The sequence below is a fragment of the Amblyomma maculatum genome, unplaced genomic scaffold, assembly GCF_055883805.1.
Source record: "Amblyomma maculatum isolate TAMU_Amacu unplaced genomic scaffold, ASM5588380v1 scaffold_63, whole genome shotgun sequence".
Classification (NCBI taxonomy): domain Eukaryota; kingdom Metazoa; phylum Arthropoda; class Arachnida; order Ixodida; family Ixodidae; genus Amblyomma; species Amblyomma maculatum.
In genome coordinates this window covers 270,731-289,451 of record NW_028146788.1, presented here as the reverse complement: position 1 = coordinate 289,451, position 18,721 = coordinate 270,731, and the positions used below count along the sequence as shown (strand labels likewise).

The window sequence follows — 18,721 nt, the reverse complement described above, 5'->3', positions numbered from 1 at the left end:
ATCAGCATAACGACCTTCGCCAGCGAAGACCTAGGTGAGCATCGAGGTTTCCAGATTAGTGTCACCTTGGTTATTATCGACATCCCGTCATCGATTTCCTTCAGGACCAACCCCTCCTCTAGAAGATATTGTCAGTTTCCCTGCTTTGCTGTGTCTCTGTTTATAGCGTAGCGTGCAAATTTCTTGAAATATTAAACCACGGAGTAAGATAAGAGAGGAGCACCTACTCTGGCGCGCTGCAATGCATTCGGCATAGGCTGAGTTTGCTACGCGAAAGCTGAGCCCGCGTCCCGCGCTCAGCTTCGCACTTTACTCTTGTCCTCCGTTTCCCTTTCCTCGCCGACGCGGCTTTGATCAAGCTTTCCTCCTCTCTCTATCATCCTTGCAGAAAGACTCAAATTGGAGCGCCACCTCTCGACAGCGCCGCGAAACGAAATACCCCCACGTTTGATCCTGGCGACCGTGCGAGCCTCGCGAACAACGCGCGGTAGCTTTGGGTACAGTGAACTACTTTGGGCGTCGACTGCAAGCCAGAATATGCTCAAGTGCAATTGTGGTCATTGTTGGGCGTACTACATCCTGTATGTTTTAATGAGAAAACTTTACAACAAAGCTCCGCCCGTGATGTTTTTAGTGAATAAATTGACAAGGCCATTCAGACAACAAACCACGCAACGAGACCACCAGGAAACATACGATGTGGCTCACAGCACAGCAGAAGTGTGAGAGGCACATTCTGTGTACTGGTATTTTAGTACTGATTGCACGAAAGCACAAGGGAAGCAATGAAATGTTTTGTCTTCTGTGAATTAGGGTATCGCAAAACAATAACTGTACCATTTTGCATTCATAATGGCATGAAAAATACTTGCCGCACGGTTGTCTGAAGAATGCGCGAAGCCATAGATGTGAAACGCGTTGTCTGAATGGGCGCTAGCCCATATACGAAGGATCCAGAAGTTGGTTGGTTGGTTGGCTTGTGGGGTTAACGTCTCAAAGCAACTCAGGCTATGAGAGACGCCGGATCCAGAAGTTGTATAAAGCAAATGACAACCGCGTCTGCGAGGGATATATACAAGCGGTGATGCAGGAAGGGATGACACGCCAGTGTAGTTCGACGATTTAGACGACAAATGAAATTACAAAGGTTATACACTCGCATTGACGCAAGTAACACGAAACTGCAGCTCCACGAACTAGGAGACAGGAGGCGGCGCGCTACACCACCGTGCTACAATGGTGTTGCATCACCTACCCTTCCATCAGCAAACGTCAAGACGAGCGAATGAGCGATAAACAATCATCCAATGAATCTCTGAGTACGGGCTTGGGTAAAGTGGCGAGAGGACCCGTGACTCTACTCCAATGAGCACTCGCCCCTTCATTTGCTGGCACTTTATAGCCCTTCCGCATATTTCAAGACAATTCCGCCATCGTGCCCCATCGCGGCATGACCGAATAGCGTTCCCAGGCAGGACCAGTGGTCAACCAGTTGGCTCACCTCATGCTGGCCGCCTCCTCCGCACGGCCAGTTTCAGCCCGGATGCGTTCATAACCATTCCCCGTCTTCTGACCGGAGTCTTACACCGCCGCCCGCATGTCGTGATCGCCGTATCCGGAAAACCGCCACCGTATCAAGAAAACTAGGCGCCGCGGCCGATGGCAGTGAAGCCGATGGAAACGATTGCAGAAATACCTCCTTCTGTGACAATGCTAAAAAATAAGATCTATTTTTTGTTCACGGTATTTTCACAGTGGCGTTAGTATACACGGCTGCAACTATTTCGGTTATGAGTTTACCGTTTAAAACTTGGCATCCAGTCACGTTTTCTTCTGGCGAAAATGCACATTTTCAGTGTTAGTGGCGATTTGTTGTATCCTGTTGAATATTTAGGTGTTTCCTGCAAGAGCTGTAGTTTCGGCGGAATTAATCATCCTACCCCAATCCATGCATGATGTATTTCTTGTCATTGATTTTCTGCACATGTGGGGCGCAACTATAGGCTGCCGCACGGGCGCGATCAGTGTTGACGACTGCCTTCCGCCTGAGATGTTCAAAGAACCTTTTGTTTGTGAGGACGCACTTTACGTGTGCGACGATGCCGTTGTGCCCCAATGTCTATGCAGCGCGTTCCGGTTTTATGTTTTCGCTATGCGGCCATGACAACTAATTATTCCAACTGCGCGAAGGCATCTCTTCTAGTCCCTCATTGCTTGTTGTTGGTAACCCAGGGCTACACGCGATGTTGACCCTTAATTTCTCCACGAAGTCAGTTCTATTAGCACCGGAAATGAAGCTTGCCTCTTGTAGTGGAAAAGCGCAAATATCAAGGGCCTTTGTTACCAATGTACGAGAGCTGCATGTCGCAGCATCCCCAGTGCACGTTAAACTGCGTGGTATAATTAGTATACTAATTCCATTCATGTCACAGATCGCGAAGCTTTGGAAGAACTGCTATTGATGTATTCATGCGTTGTTGACTTCTCGAAGGCCGCCAGTTCATGCTCCTTTCCCAGGTCACGCACGAAGCATCGCATTGAAACCGGATATGCGAACCCAATTCGTCAAAAGCTGTACCGTGTGGCACCGTCCGAACGCAAGATAAATGAGCAAGTAAGTGAAATGTTGAAACAAGGTGTCATTCAAGAGTCATGTAGTCATTTGGTGGCCCTAGTAATGCTTGTGCAGAAGATGGTACCTGGCGATTTTGTGTAGAGAACAGCCACCTAAATTCATTCATTAAAAGACATCTACCCACTTCCTCGCATTTATGACGTCACTGACTGCTTGTACTCAGCATTGCATTTTTCATCAGTCGATCTGCAGTGGGGATACAGGCAGATCCATTGCACCTAGCAAATATGGAGAAGACCGCCTTCATCCCTCCCGATGGACTGTCCGAATTTAATGTTAAGCCCTTCGGTTTGTGCAATGCACCCGCGACATTTGAGATTCATGGACGCTACACCAGGCGGACTGAAATGGGAGGTCTGTATGTGCTATGCGGGCAATGCATCATTTTTGGCCGGACATACAAAGAGCATAACGACCACCTAATGCTCTCGTTGGACTTCTTGCACCAAGCTGACCTCGTTCAGAATTCAAAAAAGCACCTTTTTGGTGAGCGACGGGCGTTGGTGCTTGGTCGCCTCATCGATGGTGATGGCGTCCGGCCTGATCCACAAGAGATTGTAGCCGTTGCTGCGCTTCAGCAACCTCAAAATGTGAAGAAGCTCCGCAGTGTTTTGGGCTTTACTCATATTTTGACAATTGATCCCTCGTTTTGCAGACGTCGCCTACCCGCTCACGTGCCTCCTACTTAAAGATGCTTCATTCCAGGGGACATCCGACTGCGACTCGTCTTTCCGACAAATGAAGTTCTTCCTAACATCACATTTTATCTTCCGGCACTTCAATCCTTCTGTTCCAAGAGAAATTCACACTGACGCAAGGGGTACAAGCATTGGTGCTGTCCTTTTTCAGCACTATGGCGACCGCGCACACGTGATTACTTACGGCGGTCGAACTTTTTGCAAGACTGAATGCGGCGGACTGCAACAGCCAATGAGAGCGCGAAGAACGCCAATGTCGTGGTGACGTAGGAGGGCTGTGCGCGGAGGTGCCAGGTGGGCAACCCGGCCCAGTGCCTCCTTTATACATTGTCTGCAGTGTGGGGCGTCTGCGTAGACGTCTGACCCTCTCTGTTCTCCTTTCCCAATAAGGCTAAACAATCGAATTATGGCACCCCATTCGTCCACAGCGCGAAACGTCAAAAAGGTATTTGTAGACATGAGCGCACTTCCCAAAAACGGTGCTATTTTTAAAGCTTATAAAATACGGCCTGCAAGATTAATACTTACAAAAAGGAATGCAAAAAGCAAAAAAAAAAGAAAACATACGACCACACAGTCAGTCAGTCAAACGGATGAGCAATGTGAATACTGTGGGAATCGGCGCGATGCTACAGGCACTGTACCACTGTACTCCAGGAGGCACTGCCCTTCCACGCCGGCTGGAGTCGCAAGAAAATTTTCAGAGTATCGTAAAGGTGCCCGCGGGCCCCATTTTACTTCAAGACAGCCGCGCCCGGCCGCTGTCTTAAAGGCGAGTGACCGCATTCGTAGGTTTGAAACATGTTTTGGAACATGTTTTTAAGTTCAGCAAAACAGGAAGTTTCCGGCAGGTTTATTAAGAATAGTACCAACAGTGATTGTGTGGTCGCTAACTTTAATACCGTAGTCAGCCATCGATAGCAAAACATTAGTGTGCAAGTGGATCGGCGAAAACCGCAGGTCTCCTGCACTCACTATTCCCCGGCCGTCTAGATCACTTCCTCTTATACACACCGCGCAGTGCTGTTACAACATTGTAAAGTGACTCTATGAGAAAGACTGTCTTCGAAAATCGCAGGAACATGTGTATAATAATGGAGAATGCCCATGTCGACGCCGCTGCATCAGACACCAACGATGGGGTGCGGAATTTGATTACTTGATTACGCTCTGAAACGATGACCCGCTTTGTATAAGGAACAAAAAGGAAAGCAGCAGATTCGCCAAGACAGAATGCACAAACCTACATATACCGCACGAATGTCTTTAAAAGTATCAGTATCATTTACATTGCTTTCACTGCACCAAGATGCCAAGTGAGCTCCTTTGTTGAACCTCATTTGTTTCTCGAACTTAATTCTTTTAAGCACCATCAATAAGTGAAAGGAAGTAACTGTAACGCACTGGTATCGGCCATTTCCACCAAGCCGTGAAAAATATTAGGTTTACTATATCAGATTTCTTTTGTCAGGTTTCGAAAATATTGCACTTTTCAGTTGCTAGATGGTGCCACTGATGTAGTTTCATCGCCATTCCCCTAGTGCCGCCCATTTGCTAGGCCCTGGCTTATTATCTGGCATCACAAATCAATGCGATAAAGTAGATTGCTTTCATGTGTGGTTGACACACAGCAGCCGAAAGTTACCAGTTGGGAATGCACAACAAATCTATTGCGCCAGGTATTCCAATCGATGTAACATTATATACTAATCAGTACCGATCTTTTCGCAGCTGCAGTGGCAGTTAGTATAAACAGCTAATAAATCTGAGCAGAATAAATTTCAGGTATATTATATTGTTAGGCATGCGCACAGAAGGGGGCAAGGACATGTCAAAAAGATGTTCTCCTGAATAGAGGTTGAAGAAGAGGAAGGTAACCATCTGTTGATCTGCGTAGACGCCTGACCCTCTACTGTTCTCCTTTCCCAATAAGGCTAAACAATTGAATTATGGCACCCCATTCGTCCACAGCGCGAAACGTCAAAAAGATATTTGTATCTGGCATCACAAATCAATGCGATAAAGTAGATTGCTTTCATGTGTGGTTGACACACAGCAGCCGAAAGTTACCAGTTGGGAATGCACAACAAATCTATTGCGCCAGGTATTCCAATCGATGTAAAATTATGTACTAATCAGTACCAATCTTTTCGCAGATGAAATTCAGATTGCAGTGGTTACTTTTCAATGGAGGCAAGAAGCAAGGTGCCTGTGTGTTGTGCAATGTCAGTACATAGTAAGGAACCCCAGGAGGCCAAAATTTCCGGAGACTTCCGCTATGGTGATAGCCCGAGTCACTTTGGGGTGTTAAACTCCATAAAAATGACGAAACCTATATTGCACTTCGAGAAATAATAATTTGTTGCTTATGGGTTATGAATTGTGGAAAATATATAGGCTTGCTCTTCCAGCTAAACATGCTAAACTTTATGAGGTTGTGGGTCGGGACCCTACTGGCAGCATCTGTTTCTTTTTTCTTTTTTGCCTTCTAATAAATCAAGTTTCAGCCATAAAATAATACTGTTTCCTCGTTGATCAACGCTGAAAATTAGAAAGTATAAATACTCCTTTATTCTTTCCTTGGTTTAGTAACTGCTAGCTTTTTTCATGTTTAAAATTTTGTACTATTCATTCTGGCAACCCTTGATAAAATATGCATGAATATGTATGTACAGGATGCTGCGCTCCTTGTACACCTGCCTGTCACATCTGGATACATGAACAGTGTGAATTTTTCCTTTATGTTCTACGAATTCCTATACTCCATCTCGAAGCCGTTTGCAGCACTGCCAAGGTCAGGGCGACCTGGCACAATCCCTGACGCCTCTCACCTCTGCACGCTGTAACATATATGTGCGCTCCTACTGTTGACCCCACCAATTAGAGGGGGGGGGGGGTTGAGGTATGTATAAGCACTATTTCCTATCATAGTGCATAAGATACTAAATGGCGCAGGTCACCCTTGCTTTTCACAGGGCTGCTAACATCTTCTGAAATGGAGTATCAGTTTCTGAATGAAACATTTTGCCTAATATCTGCTACAGAATAAAAATGCCATCTTGAAAGTGTTCAGCCTCATTATCCCTGGCTGCAAATCATGGTGCTCAATTTGGCTTCTGCACTTTGCATTCAGGCAGATGATGATAATGACTATATGCACTGCAAATACTTGTCCAAGCCTGACAGCCATGGAGATGCATCGATGAGTAGAGGAAAGTTTCCAGAAATGCTGAGTTGCGTATCTCTAATATTGTTCGTAATAATGTATGTTGAACATAAAAAATTGCTTTGCCTTTCAATACAAGTGCTTTGCTTTGGCATATTTTTGTTTTGTTTTTAGAGAATCCTCCCAATTTAGGCTACAAGTCCTGCTGTAAGAATGCTGTTTTTCCCAATGGTGTGCTGGTAGGACCAGATTGAAAAACTCTTGAAGACTGGAAGCAGCATTAATTTCATCAATAAAATTGCCATCAATCTGATGTATCGTACTTTGTGGCCGCTATTACTTTGTAGAGGCATGCATCCCACATACTTCGGGGTGCACGCCCAATTTCAAGCATTTCATGGACTCGAATAAGTGCATGGACTCTGCCAGATTTAATAATTGCCTGCAGTAATTTATAGATTGCTTCTTGTAAGTAGAGGAGCCATCACTTCCGAATATCCTCAATATATACGCCAGCGAATGTACGGCGCGGAGCTCCATGGGAGATTCAAATAATTATTTTTGTACATCCGTCGAAGATCTGTAGGAGGTCCGTTGGATATCCGCAGATCTCCGACGAATATCCCAATCTCGTCGGATATCCATGGGATATCTCCGACGGATATCCGCATGTCCAGAACTGGAAGTACACCGAACGTCCGATGTACGTCTGGCGGTTGATTGGGATACTTATGTCATTGCTTCGTGAACTTAATGGTGGCCTAACATGTTTCAGAATCCAAACTTATACTAAAGCCGAACTTTTTCGTGATCTTAACTTCACGATAAGTGAGCATTTCCAAAGGACGTGTGGGAGATATCTTAATGTGCCCCTATGAAATGCAAGATGGCTACCCACCATGAAAATTTCTAGGCATTCGTTGACTTCGTCTCCCTCATAAGAAAAATTGAAAGCTACAGGCTCCCCATATGTGACAATATTATGGCGCATATTTGGAGAGCGCACAAACCAAATGGAAGAGTAGACGGATGGCGAGTTCCTCTCCGGATACCACTTCTCGACGAAGGCCATTCTGGAGCTAATGACAATGCTGCAGCTTCAAGCGAATACAGATGACCGTGTTTGCCCCATTCCGCCCCTCCTCCAGTTATCAGTGGTATTGCGCTTTAATAGGAAACCCAAGCTCAAGTTTCGCAGCGCAACGGTAGCACCGCAATCCTGGTGTGATGGTGAAATGTGAAACGGCGGGACGCTCCCGAAGCGGACGCTCCGCTAGCTTTTTGTGCACGTGCGGCAATCGAGTGGCGCCTGGCAGTTATTAGGCTATACGAAAGCGCTTCCGCTGATGCGAAATGGAGGTACTGAGTAGCATTGTGTCTTGGGCTGCCAAAATAGCAGGCGAAGCGACGAAAGACAAGGCTCAGGTGCGAAATTTTGCAGATTCTTTTGGAAGCATTTCCGCAAGACCTGCTTTCCAACCGAATGACAGGGTTTTGAGAAACCTAGAGCTCTTTGTGGAAACAAAAAAAAAAGCGAATTTTCCCCTTCTCTGTGAACTCAGAAATATTGACAATTGACAAAAACAGCTTGGAGAGGCATATCGAAAGAGTATGTATGCATACAAAGGGAAAAGGATGGAGGATTATCCGGCTGTTCGCGCCTCACGTGTCTTGTTCTGCCGATATTGTGCGCTCTCTCCCTGCTTTGCCCTAAAAGCAGCGAAATCATAAGTTATCCACTGTGTGACACGTCTGCATGAACACTAATGTGTAGACGTGCCCTAAGTATACACACCTGCCTTTTCATTTTTAAAACGACCAAGGAAATGTCTAGGAACGAGCCCTTTCTTTTTCTTCACAATCACAATAGTACTTTGCGATGTGAATGCTTGTTTATAATCTGGTTAACTGAAGTCGAGCTATAAGTTGTAAAGTTAGAACTTTGTGACTACTGTTTTGCATAAAACAAAGTGAAGGAACAATTGTCAACATTTATTGGCTGCTTATGAAACAAAGATGCCCTTGGTATTGGATCCATTTCCAGCCTAGATTTAGGACACGAACCACAACTCAACAAGGCTAACAGTAACAAGCCACGCTCGACAACGACAATATATGATAACATCTTTATCAGTAACATTCACAATTGTACTGCACGATGTGAACACTTACAAGCTTGCTAACTCACGTCGCACTATAACTTCGAAATTTCAAATTTGTGATGCCTGATGTGCCAACATTTTATGTGAAGCAACAATTGTTGATGTCCAGTGGCTCCTTGTGAAACTAGGATGCCCCTGCCGTTAAGTAATTTTCAGCCTTCAAGAGCCACAAGTCAACACGGCTTACTGTAACAAGCCACCCTCAACACAGACAATCTATGTCAACATCTTTATCGATAACATTCACAATAGTATTTAACGGTGTGAACACTTGTTTCCAAGCTGGTAAACTCAAGTCAACCTATAATTTTTAAATTTAGAAATGTGTCACTCCTGTTTTGCCTAGAACACTTGTTTCCAAGCTGGTAAAATCAAGTCAACCTATTATTTTTAAAGTTATAAATGTGTCACTCCTGTTTTGCCTAGAACAAAATTAAATAACAATCATCAATGTTAAGTGGCTGCTTGAGAAACAAAGATGACCTTGATATTGGCCCATTTTCAGTCTACATTCAGGGCAGGAGCCACAAGTCATAATGGCTAACAGTAACAAGCCCCTCTCAATGCAATCTATGACACCTTTATCAATACATTCATAATAGTACTGCACGATGTGAACACTTGTTTACAAGCTAGTTAACTGAAGTCGTGCAAAAAATTCTAAAGTAAGAAATGTGTGATGCCTGGTTAGCTTGGAAGAAAGTGAAGGAAATATTGCAATATCCAGCCGTGCGTGTGAAACAAAGATGCCCTAGCTGATGGCTCATTTCTAGCCTACATTTACTGCAAGAGTAACAACTCAACAAGACAAACCGCAGTTGGTTAGTTTAGTGGGGTTTAATGGCATATAGGCTACTAAGGCTATCATGCGCCAAGCGTGAGGTTTAGTTTGTTATGCGTATGATGGGGTCTGATACGTGGGATGAAAAATCTATAATCATTTAGGAATGAAACAACACATGATGTGGTTACAAGTCAGTCATCTCCTAGAAGTAGGCGAGGATGGAAAGGAATGCGTCCGTTGATGAATTGTGGGAAGTGTTATTTCTTCTTTTGTTCAGTTTTTGCCTGAGCATAAAATGTGTATTTTCACCTCTTTTCCACATAGTCCCCATGTCGGTCTTTCCTGTTTCGAGAGGCTAACGGCAAGAAGACACTCTAAACACCTAATATCTATGACATCTCTATCAATAACATTCCCTATAAAACTGCACGATGTGAACACTTGTTTCCAAGCTATTTAACTCATGTCGAGCTATAATTTCTAAAGTTAAAAATCATTGACTATTGTTTTACCTAGAACAAAGTGAAGGAACAAACATTGATATTCAGTGGCTACTTGTGAAACAATGAGTCCCTGGATACTGGCCCATTTCCAGCCTACAATAGAGCAAGAGCTACAAGTGAAGTTCGCAAACACTAACAAGTCACACTCAGCGCAGGCAATCTATGACAGTATCTTTATCAACAACATTCACAATAGTACTGCACAATGTGCACACTTATGTACAAGGTGGTTAACTCAAGTGGAGCTATTACTTATAAAGTTAGAAATGTGTAGCGCCTGGTTAACTCAGACCAACGTTAAGCAACTATTGTTGATGTCCAGTGGCTGCTTGTGAAACAAAGATGCCCTTGGTGTTGGCCTATTTCCAGCCTACATTGGGTTTGAGAGGCACATCTCAACGTGGCTAATGGCAACAAGTCACTCTCAACCCAGTCACTCAGTGACATCTTTACCAATAAAATTCACAACAATACTGCCGGGTGTAAACACTCATTTGCAAGCTGGTTAGCTCAAGTTGAGCGATAATTTCCTTACTTATATATGTGTGATTCCTGTTTTGCCTAGAACAAAGTGAAGGAACAATTGTCCACATTCAGTCGCTGCTTATGAAACAAAGTTGCCCTTGGTATTGGCCTATTTCCAGCCTACATCTATAGTAACAGACTCAACTCAACACAGCTAATGGCAAGAAGCCGGTCTACACTCAGGCAATCTATGACAACATATTTATCAATACCATTCACAATAGTACTTTGCAATGTGAACACTTGTTGCCAATCTGGTTAACTCAAGTTGAGCTGTAATTTGTAAAGTTATAACTTTGTGACTCTTGTTTTGCCTAAAACAATGTGAAGGAACAATTGTCGACATTTATTGGCTACTTATGAAAGAAAGACACCCTTGATATTGGCCCATTTTCAGCCTACATTTAGGGCACGAGCCCCAACTGAACATGGCTAACAGTAACAAGCCACCCTCGACAACGACAATATATGCTAACATCTTCATCAGTAACATTCACAATTGTACTGCATGGTGTGAACAGTTACAAGTTTGCTAATTCAAGTCGAACTATAACTTCAAAAGTTTCAAATTTGTGATGCCTGATGTGCCAACAATTATGTGAAGCAACAATTGTAAATGTCCAGTGACTGCTTGTGAAACTAAGATGCCTTTGCTGTTGGGTAATTTTCAGCCTTCAAGAACCACAAGTGAAAACGGCTTACAGTAACAAGCCACCCTCAACACAGACAATCTATGTCAACATCTATATCGATGACATTCACAATAGTATTTACGATGTGAACACTTGTTTCCAAGCTGGTAAACTCAAGTCAACCTATAATTTCTAAAGTTAGAAATGTGTTACTTCAGTTCTGTCTAGAACAATGTGAAAGAACAATCATTGATTTTTAGCGGCTGCTTGTGAAACTAAGAGGCCGTTGCTGTTGGCTCATTATCACAAAACATTTGGTGCAAGAGACACTAGTTAACACGGCTTACAGTAACAAGCCCCCCTCAACACAGACAATCTATGTCAACATCTTTATCAATAACATTCACTATAGCATTTAACGATGTGAACACCTGTTTCCAGGCTGGTAAATTCAAGTCAACATAAAATTTTAAAGTTAGATATGTGTTTCTCCTGTTTTGCCTAGAACAAAGTGACAGAGCAATTATCAATGTTGAGTGGCTGTTTGTGAAACAAAGATGACCTTTATATCGGCCCATTTTCAGGCTACATTCATGGCAGGAGCCTGAAGTCAACATGGCTAACAGTAATAAGCCCCTCTCAATGCAGACAATCTATGACATCTTCATCAATACATTCATATTAGTGCTGCACGATGTGAACACTTGCTTACAAGCAGGTTAACTCAAGTCGTGCAAGAACTTCTAAAGTTAGAAATGTCTTATGCCTGGTTTTCTTGGAAGAAAGTGAAGGAAACATTGCAGTGTCTAGTGCTGCGTGTGAAACAAAGATGCCCTAGCTGATGGCTCATTTCCAGACTACTTTTACAGCAAGAGCGACAACTCAACATGACTAATAGCAGTTAGTTTAGTGGGGTTTAATGAAAAATCGGCTACTAAGGCCATTATGCGCCAAGAACGAGGTTTAGTTTGTTATGCGTGTGATGGGTCTAAAATGATGGTTAACAAATCTATAACTCATTTAGGAATGAAACAACACATGATGTATTTATAAGTGAGTCATCTCCTAGAAGTAGGCGAAGATGGAAAGGAATGAGTTCGTGGAAGAATTGTGGGAAGTGTTTTTTTCTCATCTTGTCCAGTTTTTTGCATGAGCCTAAAGAGAGCAATGGTTAGCCTTGACAGCCTAGTAAAGAGCAGAGACATTAGTCTGCCAACCAAGATCCGTATAACTCGTGCTATGGTCTTTCCAGTTGTGATGTATGGATGCGAGAGTTGGACTGTGAAAAAGGCTGACCGCTGAAGAATTGACGCGTTTGAATTGTGGTGCTGGCGTAGACTCTTGAGAGTTCTTTGGACTGCCAGAAGATCAAATCAGTCGATATTGTCGACCATAAACCCTGACTGCTCATTGGAGGGTCAAATTCTAAAGTTAAAGCTCAGCTACTTTGGTCATCTGATGAGAAGAGAGGAGTCGCTGGAGAAAGATTTGATGTTGGGAAAGAATGAGGGTCACCGGAGAAGGGGTAGGCAGTGAACGCGATGGTTAGATGGCATCCTCGAAGCACTGCAGATGAAGTTGTGTGATGTTAGGAAGATAGTGAGAGACCGGAAAGCGTGGCGTGGCATGGTTGATAGGGTCACGAAGAGTCGGATACGACTGAATGACTTAACTGAAAATGTGTATTACTGTCATCTCTTTTCCACATAGTCCTCATGTCGGTCTTTCCAGTTTTGCGAGAATAACGCAAGATGACACTCTAAAGACCTAATATCTATGACATCTCTATCAATAACATTCACAATAAAACTTCACGATGTGAACACTTGTTACCAAGCTAGTTAACTCATGTCGAGCTATAATTTCCAAAGTTGGAAATCCTTGACATTTGTTTTACCCAGAACAAATTGAAGAAACAATCATCGACGTTCAGTGGCTACTGGTAAAACAATGATGCCCTTGATACTAGCCCATTTCCAGCCTACAATAAGGCAAGAAATACAAATGAACTTGGCCAGCAGTAACAAGCCACTCTCAGCACAGACAATCTATGACAGCATCTTTATCAATAACGTTCACACTAGTACTGCACAATGTGAACACTTATGTACAAGCTGGTTAACTCAAGTCGAGCTATTACTTATAAACTTAGAAATGTGTCGCACCTAGTTTACTTAGAACAATGCGAAGCACCTATTGTTGATGTCCAGTGGCTGCTTGGGAAACATAGATGCTTTTGCTGTTGGCCTATTTCAAGCCAACATTAGGGGTTTGAGGCACGTCTCAAAGTGGCTAATGGCAACAAGTCAATCTCAACACAGACACTCTCTGAAATCTTTATCAATAAAATTCACAACAATACTGCAGAATGTGAACACTTGTTTGCAAGCTAGTGAGCTCAAGTCAAGCAATAATTTCCTTATATATGTGTGATTCCTGTTTTGCCTAGAACAAAGTGAAGGAACAATAGTCTACATTCAGTCGCTGCTTGTGAAACAAAGTTGCCCTTGGTTTGGCCTATTTCCATCCTACATGTAGAGTAACAGACACAACTCAACACAGCTAATGGCAAGAAGCCGGTCTACACACAGTCAATCTATGACAACATATTTATCAATAACATTCACAATAGTACAATGCGACGTGAGCTCTTGTTTCCGATCTGGTTAACTCAAATCGAGCTATAATTTGTAAAGTTAGAACTTTGTGACTCCTGTTATGCCTAAATTAAAGTGAAGAAAAATTGTCGATATTTATTGGTTGCTTATGAAACAAAGATGCCCTTGGTATTGGCCCATTTCCAGCCTAGATTTAGGGCAGGAGAAACAGCTCAACATGGCTAACAGTAACAAGCCATCCTTGACAAAACAATATATGATAACATCTTTATCAGTAACATTCACAATTGTACTGCGCGACGTGAGCACTTACAAGCTTGCTAACTCAACTCGCACTATAACTTTGAATGTTTCAATTTTGTGATGCCTGGTTTGCCACCAAGTATGTGAAACAACAATTGTTCATGTCCAGTGGCTGCTTGTGAAACTAAGATGCCCTTGCTGTTGGCTCATCTGCAGCCTAAATTTAGTGCAAGAGCCACAAATCAACACGGCTTACAGTAACTTGCCCCCCTCAACACAGAAAATCTATGACAACATCTTTATCAATAACATTCACAATAGTATTTAACGATGTGAATACTTGTTTCCAAGCTGATAAACTCGAACCAACCAAAAAACTCTAAAGTTAGAAATGTATTACTCCTGTCTTGCGTAGAACAAAGCGAAATAACAATCATCAATGTTAAGTGGCTGCTTGCGAAACAAAGATGACCTTGATATTGTCCCATTTTCAGCCTACATTCAGGGCAGGAGACAGAAGTCAATATGGCTAACAGTAACAAGCCTCTCTCAATGCACACAATCTATGACATCTTTATCAATGCATTCATAATAGTACTGCATGATGTGAACACTTGGTTACAAGCTAGTTAACTGAAGTCGTGCAAAAACTTCTAAAGTAAGAAATGTATGATGCCTGGTTAGCTTGGAAGAAAGTGAAGAAAATATTGGAATATCCAGTGGTGCGTGTGAAACAAAGATGCCCTAGCTGATGGCTCATTTCTAGCCTACATTTACTGCAAGAGCAACAACTCAACAAGACAAATAGCAGTTGGTTAGTTTAGTGGGGTTTATTGGCAAATAGGCTACAAAGGCCATCATGTGCCAATCGCGAGGTTTAGTTTGTTATGCATGTGATGGGTCTGAAACGTGGGTTAAAAAGTATATACTAATTAATGAATGAAACAACACATGTAGTGTTTACAAGTGAGTCATCTCCTAGAAGTAGGCAAGGATGGAAAGGAATGCTTTCGTTGAATAATTGTAGGAAGTGATTTTTCTTTTCTTGTCCAGTATTTTACATGAGCATGAAATGTGTATTATTGTCATTTTATTTCCACATAGTCCCCATGTCGGTCTTTTCTGTTTTGCGAGACTAACCGCAAGAAGACACACTAAACACCTAATATCTATGACATCTCTCAATAACATTCACAACAAAACTGAACGATGTGAACACTTGTTTCCAAGCTAATTAATTCATGCTAAGCTATAATTTCTAAAGTTAGAAATCATTGACTTTTGTTTTACCTAGAATAAAGTGAACAAACAATAGTCGTCGTTCAGTGACTACTTGTGAAACAATGATGCCCTTGATACTAACCCATTTCCAGCCTACAATAAGGCAAGAGCTACAAGTGAACTTGGCTAACAAAAACAAGCCACTCTCAGCACACACAATCTATGACAGCATCTTTATGAATAACATTCACACTAGTACTGCACAATGTGAACACCTATGTACAAGCTGGTTAACTCAAGTCGAGCTATTACTTATAAAGTTAGAAATGTGTGGCACCTGGTTTACTTAAACAGGGTGAAGCACCTATTGTTGATGTCCAGTGGCTGCTTGTGAAACAAAGATGTCCTTGCTGTTGGCCTATTTTAAGTCAACATTGGGGGTACGAGGCACGTCTCAATGTGGTAAATGCAACAAGTCACTCTCAACACAGACACTCTATGACACCTTTACCAATAAAATTCACAACAATACTGCAGAATGTGAACACTTGTTTGCGAGCTGGTGAGCTGAAGTCAAGTAATAATTTCCTAACTTATAAATGTGTGATTCCTGTTTTGCCTAGAACAAAGTGAAGGAACCATAGTCCACATTCAGTGGTTGCTTGTGAAACAATGTTGCCCTTGGTTTTGGCCTATTTCCATCCTACATGTAGAGTAACAGAGACAACTCAACACAGCTAATGGCAACAAACCAGTCTACACACAGACAATGTATGACAACATATTTATCAATAACATTCACAATAGTACAATGCGACGTGAACTCTTGTTTCCGATCTGGTTAACTCAAGTCAAGCTATAATTTGTAAAGTTAGAACATTGTGACTCCTGTTTTGCCTAAATCAAAGTGAAGAAAAAATTGTCGACATTTATTCCCTGCTTATGAAAGAAAGATGCCCTTGGTATTGGCCCATTTCCAGCCGAGATTTAGGGCAGGAGCCACAGCTTAACATGGCTAGCAGTAACAAGCCACCCTCCACAAAACAATAAATGATAACATCTTTATCAGTAACATTAACAATTGTACTGCGCGATATGAACACTTACAAGCTTGCTAACTCAACACGCACTATAACTTCTGAGGTTTCAGTTTTGTGATGCCTGGTTTGCCAACAAATATGTGAAGCAGAATTTTTTCATGTCCAGAGGCTGCTTGTGAAACTAAGATGCCCTTGTTGTTAGCTCATTTTCAGCCTACATTTAGTTTAAGAGCCACAAGTCAAAACACTTACAGTAAAAGCACCCCTCGACACAGACAATCTATGTGAACATCTTTATCAGTAACATTCACAATGGTATTTAACAATGTGAACACTTGTTTCCAAACTGGTAAACTCAAGCCAACCTCTAATTTCTAAAGTTAGAAATTAGGTACTCCTATTTTGCCTAGAACAAAGGGAAAGAACAATCATCGATGTTAAGTCGCTGCTTGTAAAACAAAGATGACCTTGATACTGGCCCATTTTCCGCCTAAATTCAGTGCAAGAGCCACAACTCAAGATGGCTAACCGTAACAAGCCATCCTTGACGACGACAATATATGATAACATCTTTATCAGTAACATTCACTATAGTTCGGCACGATGTGAACACTTACAAGCTTCTTAACTCAAGTAACGCTATAACTTTGAAAGTTTCAAATGTGTGATGCCTGGTTTGCCAACAACAAAGAGAAAGAACTGTTGTTGATGTTCAGTGCCTGCATGTGAAACAAAGATGCCCTTGTTCCTGGCTCATTTTCAGCCTACATTTAGTGCAAGAGCCACAACTCAACATGGCTAACTGTAACATGCCACTCTCAACACAGATAATCTACGATATGACTATCAATAACATTCGGAGAAAAAATGCAGTATGGGAACACTTGTTTGCAAGCTGTTTAGCTCAAGTCGAGCTATAATTTCAAAAGTTTTAAATGTGTGACTCCAGGTTTACCTGAAACAAAGTGCAGGAACTATTGTCGACATTCAGTGGCTGCTTGTGAAACTCAGATACCCTTAATTGGCCCTTTTCTCGCCTACGTTTTGGCCAAGAGCCACAACTCAACACGACTAACAGTAACAAGCCCCTCTTAACGCAGACAATGTATGACAACATCCTCATCAATATCATTCACAATAGTATTTAACAATGCAAACACATGTTTGCAAGCTGGTTAACTCCAGTCAACCCATAGTTTCTAAAGTTAGAAAGGTGTGACTCCTGTTATGCCTAGAACAAAGTGAAGGAAAAATTGTAAATGTTCAGTAGCTGCTTGTGAAACAAAGATGCCCTAGATATTATCCCATTTCCAGCCTACATTTAGGGCAAGAGCACCCAACTGAGCTCAACTAACAGTAACACGCACACTCAACGTAATCTATGACATCTTTATGAATAACATTCACAATATTACGGCATGATGTGAACACTTGTTTGCAAGCTGGTTAGCTCAAGTTGAGCTCTATGTTTTAAGGTTTCCAATGTGTGACACCTGGTTTGCCAACAACAAAGTGAAGGAACTGTTGTTGACGTCCAGTTGCTACTTGTGAAGCAAAGATGTCTTGCTGTTAGCCTATTTGGAGCCTACATTTAGGGTAAGAGGCACATCTCATTATGGCTAATGGCAACAAGCCACTCTCAACACAGAAAATCTATGAAATCTTTATCAATAACATTCACAATATTGCTGCATGATGTGAATAATTGCTTTTCAAGCTGGTTACCTGAAATCAAGCTATATTTGTGAATGTTTCAAATGTGGGACCTGGTTTGCCAACAACAAAGTGAAGTAACTTTTTGCCAACGTTAGTGGCTACTTATGAAACGAAGATGCTTTTGCTACCTGCTCATTTCTGGTCTACTTCTATGGCAAGACACATACCTCGACACGATTGATAGCCACAGGCCACACTCTACACAAGGAGCATAAGCCAATAACCTAAGAAATTGTGTTCATTGTCTAGTAGTGAATAATTTTACAAAGGCATAAGTTACTTGGCTGCATAAAAAATTGTATGCAAGGTACTGTGAGTACTGCTAGTTCTGTGGCAAAAACGACATTGCAATCTACATAGCTAATTTGCTAGCTTTCTGATATGGGACTCTTTGCTAGTGCTTGAATTCAAATGATTCATTACGAGGAAGTCACACAGAACCAGCTTCAGTAATACTGAGGTAAATGCTATACATGTTAACACCGATTAGGAGGCTCACTATGAAATATAGCATCTGAGAATCTGTATTATCATTGCAAATATTTTGAAAGGACATTTCCCTGCATCTTGAGATAAAAGAACAAGCATTCATGTTTTTCCAAGTAATGTAAACTCAACAAAAAAACTAATCTCTGTTAGGGTTTATTTCCTGTCACAAACTTATGTTGATCGAGAAGAATCCTTTTCTACTCCTGTATACTTTGGCATCATCACCTACGGGACTCTATATGCAGACATCAGTGCAGTCTAGGCACCCAAACATTCCAGGAAAAACTTC

The 18,721-nt window shown here is 42.1% G+C and overlaps 1 pseudogene; it reads left to right on the top strand.

The window, feature by feature from the left end:
• The first annotated feature begins 2,862 nt into the window (after positions 1 to 2,862).
• The window catches only part of LOC146170712 (uncharacterized), a 32,831-nt pseudogene continuing 16,972 nt past the window's right edge, over positions 2,863 to 18,721 (top strand).